Source organism: Octopus bimaculoides, chromosome 7 (genome assembly GCF_001194135.2).
Source record: "Octopus bimaculoides isolate UCB-OBI-ISO-001 chromosome 7, ASM119413v2, whole genome shotgun sequence".
Classification (NCBI taxonomy): Eukaryota; Metazoa; Mollusca; class Cephalopoda; order Octopoda; family Octopodidae; genus Octopus; species Octopus bimaculoides.
Window position 1 is genome coordinate 37,099,128 of NC_068987.1, and position 5,909 is coordinate 37,105,036.

Below are 5,909 nucleotides of genomic sequence, written 5' to 3' on the forward strand. Positions count from 1 at the left end.
CACCACCACCACCACCACCACCACCACCACCACCACCAACAACAACAACAACAACAACAACAACAACAACAACAACAATACTACTGCTTCACTACCACATCACATACAAGTCAGTGTATAACTGATTACAAAGAGAATTAGTATACATGAAATGCTGTTGAACTATGTACCAGGAAAAAGTAGGTACCACTGATGCCATCTTACAATTCCAGAAGAACTTACCTAGAAGTAAGGTCTCATACCTGGAATTCAGCAATCTAGAGAAAGTCTTTGACAGGGTTCTACAATGTAATCTGGTTGGTGCTAAGGAAGCTAAGGGTAGATGAATGACTTGTAGAGAGGCACACTCAACAAGGTAAGAATCAGGCAATAAGTTCAACAATGAATTTAGCATGCTGGTAGAAATCCATCAAGGATAAGCCATAATAAAGAAGTTTAAAAGTGGCTGATCAAAGGTACTTTTGTATACTGATAAACTAGTTCTTATAGCCTAATCTGAAGCATATTTAATGACTAGAAGCACAATCTAGAATTGGGAGACTTCAATCTAAACTTAATTAAAGACAAAAGTTTTACTAAGTGGGAAAGATAACAAGACCCAACCATCATCAGAACCTACTGACTCACACTATGAGCAAGTATGTAGCTACCATAATGATAGACTGCACTGGATTTCATACAGTCCTCTCCTACCTTCACTCCCGCTCCCTCAGGTATCTATAGTTTATTACCATTGTCATCTTAACTATGAATTACTTGTACATACTTTTCACAGCTAACACTACTTATCCTTCAGGTAACTCATTATTAACATCCATTACACTCTTACCGCTAACACTTAGACACTATCCATTATTTGCCCTCACCCATCATCTTCTAGGATTACTGTCTCATAATACCCTACTAATTCTACTAGTATTACATCTTTTATTACATCTAGAACTGTCTTTCCCTTTTCTCCCTCTTCTTCCATACTGTCACCCCAATCATTCGGTCTCTCCTTTCATACACTTGCTCTTTCTTCTTTCCATCCTAGTTCTTCAGCAACAGCTCTTTCTTCAATGCGGTTGAAGAGAGAGCAGTAACATACAAATAACAATACTGAGCAACAAAGACACCTTTTGTTTAGCAAAGTACAAAGTAACTGCTCTAGTGCTGATACTATGATAAAATACACTCAGTCAAGTGCAACCAGCCATAGAAACAATGACAAACATTGAAGCAAGGTGTGATCTACCAAACTATCAAGGAGGACTAAAACTTCAAATAAGAACCTGTCCAGCACATGCCAGTATGGAAAGTAAATGTAAAAATGATATTGGTAATGTTGACTTATATATTATCATCATCAGTTTAACACATACTTTTCCATGTTCATATGGATCAGATGAGAATTTGTGGGGGCAGAGTTTTCTTTGGCCAGATGCCCTTACTGTTGCCAACCCTCAATTGTTTCCAGTTAATCAAACAATAACCTGAACTTGTTTACATAGACAACCGAAAACAAATGACACCATATAAATGAGCACAAATATATTTATTAAAAAATCATGCAACAAGTCAACATGTCAAAACATCAACAAGCCTGGATCAGCTTTCATGGTAAGCTGCACACAAGCAACTGTATAGACAGGAAACATGAACACACTCACACAAACATGTATTATAAACATACATACACATATATGTATATAGACACACACACACACACCGATAGATAGATAGATAGATAGATAGATAGATAGATAGATAGATAGATAGATAGATAGATAGATAGATAGATAGATATATACACACACACACACACAAGTGTATATATAGATATATATATATGTATATATATATATGTATGTGTATACACACACACACTCACACACAAACAAATGCACACATACATACAAACACAGACGAATACAAGTATATAAAAATACCATACAACATAAATTTTTGATTCATTTTAAATTATGTCCACCAATGCATATGATAGAGCTCCATATGAGAAGGAGAAACAATTTCAATTCTCCAAATCTGACATGCCATTAAGGAAGAGGACAGGCTTATTGTCTAGAGGCATCATCATCAAAACATTTGTCCAAACATATCTCCAGTAGCCAAAGGAAAGTCAAATACAAAAATAGTCAAACACATTATTATCCTAGGTAATTTGCATGAATTAACAAAAATGACTGGCCAGTGGCATATATATATGAACAACATTGACAAATGTAAGTGCATCAGATACAATACTACATAAATTCCTGATTTACGAAAATTATCTCCACCTCCAGAGAATGAGACACAATTTCCAAATGACATGAGTCTACCAAATTAACTGACAAGGCTTTGATCAATCCAGAGCTATAGAAGAAAACACTTTACTAAGGTGACCCATGATGGGATTGAACCTAAAACCATGTGGTTAGAAAATGAATTTCATAACTACAAAGTCACGCCTGCACTTTGAAGTTGTACCTGCCCCTAGCCATACCTGCGTGGTAAGAAGTTTGCTTGTCAGCCACATGGTTCCAGGTTCAACTTATTGTGTGGCATCTTAGGCAAGCATCTACTATATCCACAGGCTGACCAAAGCCTTGTGAGTGGATTTGGTAGACAGAAACTGAAAAGAAGCCCCCAAAATAGCTAAATATTGGTATCTATCTTTCCTGAATGGGGTTAGATGTGGGTTGTCTTACCTGTCTATGACTTTCTGGCATTTTAACACCTGGTGCTTTGTGGGAGTCACTGCCACCATGCTAAACCACAGCATAACAGCAAACAAACAAAACACATACATTGAGTATGTGCGGTTGATAATTTTTAAAACACTAGCACTGCTTCTAATTTATAAATGAATATGCATATATCTAAGTGTGTGTATCTTTGTGTTTGCACCCCCTCCCCAGCCACCATGCTTGACAACTGATGTTTGTTTGTCAACATCCTTGTAACTTAGCAGTTCAGTATAAGAGAACAACAGAATAAATGCCAAGTAAAAAATTATAAGTACTGAAGTCAAGTCATTTGACTAAACCCTTTCAAGGTGGTACCCCCAGCATGGCTGCAGTTCAATGACTGAAACAAGTAAAAGATAAAGAGAAATATTCTTATAATGCTTTTGCGGCCAAGTTGGGGCGCTGTTCTGAAGGATTTCTGTCAAATTGATCCCAATACTTATTTTTAAAACCTCGTACTTATTCTATCAGCTTCTTTTGCCAAAACACTAGGTTATGGGGATGTAAACGCACCAACACTGGTTGTCAAGTGGTGGTGGGAGACAAACACATAAACACTCACACACAGATATATATATATATATATATATATATATAATAATAATAATAAAAAGTGACAACATATATATACACGACAGACTTCTTTCAGTTTCCTTTTATCAAATCCACTCATAAAGCTTTGGTCAGTCAGAGGCTATAGTAGAAGTCACTTGCCACCCAGAACTATGTAGTTGGGAAGCAAACTTCTTACCACGTAGCCACACCTGTACCACTTGTAATAAATATTTTTTCATCTATTTTAAAGATCTAAAATATTGAATTGCTAAATAATGCCCACACACATGCAAATATCTACATACATAGTGTGGCTGGGTGGAGGGGGATACGGTTGTAGTGTGGATTTTGAACTGTTTCCATCTACTAAATTCCATTTACAAGATATTATTTAACCAAAGGCTACAATAGAAGGCACCTGCTCAATGAGTCACACAGCAAATTCAAAGACAGAAACACACAGGGTTACAAAATTAATTTCTCAACCCCACAGCCCTGCCTGCAGCTACATAAACAAAATATAGCAAACATACACACACAAACATACATAACACCCCTACCCCATCTCCCTCTCTTTTTCACTATCTCTCTCTCACTCCATCTCCCTCTCTCTCTACCTCTCTATCTATCTATCTATCTATCTATCTATCTATCTCTCTCCTGTAGACTGTATGTTATTTATAACCATTACCAGCAACCATATGTGGCACATAACAAAGCTGTCAGAATATTTTAGTAGAGTTAGAAATAGTTTACAAACAAATCCTGACCAATTACATTCCAATGTTTTGGAGAGTTTGGAAAAACTTCTAAAACATTTTTAGATTCTTGATATATACATTTATATACATATATATGTTTGTATGTATATTATTAATATCTTCTTTTTTCATTTTTTTTTTTTACTTATGCTTAAAAATATACTGGAATATATTACACATATTCACACATACAAACACCCACCCACATGCACATGTATGTACATATACATATATATTTAGAGAGAGAGAGGGGGAAGAGAGAGAAACTTACAATTGTCTGTTGATATGACTGCATACATGCATATATTATGTGTATGTGTAAGAGTGTGTGTACCTTTCCTGGTGAAGAATTCACAACACAACATAGATTAGTAACTAGTGACGTCAGAGTCAGAAGCTGGCAGACACAGAAATGAAAGACATGGAGAAAGAAGATATGGAAACTAAAAGATCCTGAAATTGGGAATAGATTTTAAAAAATTCTAATTGACACCTGTGACTGTAGGAAAGTAGAATTAGATACCTGTAGCCTAAGTGAAAACTCTGTGTTTCACTAAAATAACCTGCTTAAGGCTACAACTCAGATGTGTGGTTGGAGCAAAATCCCAGCTAAGCCAAAAGTAACATGGTGGCAGAACGATGTGGATGACAAGTAGTAAGCATTAAGAGACAGTGTTGGAAAAGCTGGAAAGAAGGTGGTAATAGGAAACATTTTCAAATGGCTAGAAAGGCGAACAAGTATAAGCTAAAAGTTATACTTGGCTAAGGAAGAGATTTGCAAATGTCTTGTAACATCAGGATCAGAGCCATGTGTTGTTGAAGATTGCAAGACAGCGTGTGAGAAAGGACCAAGATGCCATTGGTGAGAAAAGTATTCAGGATGATGAAAGTATATTCACCACTGATATTGAAGACAAGAAATAAGCATTGAAGTGATCTGATTGGAGATTATTGAATGTGGAAAAAGCAAGGGCTAAAGGATTATAATCTCATGCTAACCCTACAGAGGGACGAGTGGTTAAAATTAACAGCAGTGTGATAGATTAAGTAATGAAGGACATGAGAACAGGGAAAATTGAGAAGATGCTCAAAATATTTGGTGAGACAATCAAGTTATACAAGAAGGAATCAAATCCAATGTCTAGCATTATCATCATAAACTGCTACAAAAGCAGAGGAGATGCATTAAAGAGAAGGATCTATAGAGGAATCAAACTACTGAATCAGGTTATGAATATCAGAGAGAGAGTCATAGCACAACTAAGAGAGAGACTACAGAGTCCACTACAGTGTCCCCAGTTCATCCATTACATTCTGAGGCCAGATTTGGTTCTGTATTCTGAAGAGACCAAGGAAATAATCTTGATTGAGCTTACAGTCCCAGGAGAAGATGGGTGTGATCAAACCCATGAATTGAAGTATGTCAAGTACAAGAGCCTTCTGTAGAATTGCGAGAAGGGATGGACATCATGGCTTCTCCCAGTTGAAGTTGGCTATAGGGAACACTTGCCCAGTCAGGAAGAAGACTTTTTACAACCATAGGAATGAGAAGAAAGGAACGATGGGTAGCTGTGTGCAGGATAGGAGAGGCAGCTGAAAGAGCCTCTTGCTGGTCATGGAGCAAGACAAAGGAGTTAAACTGAAGGCCAGCATGAAAAAATGAGCAGTGATGTGGCCACATCCGCTGACCCACCAATGATAGAGTGTTACAATACAGGGTCGAAGCACTCGATGATCGTTGTTTACCATCTGATGACAGCAGTTCCTCCTGGCCAAAGTTCCATTCACTTATACATATATAGATACATATATACATATATATATATATATATATATATATATATATATATATATATATATA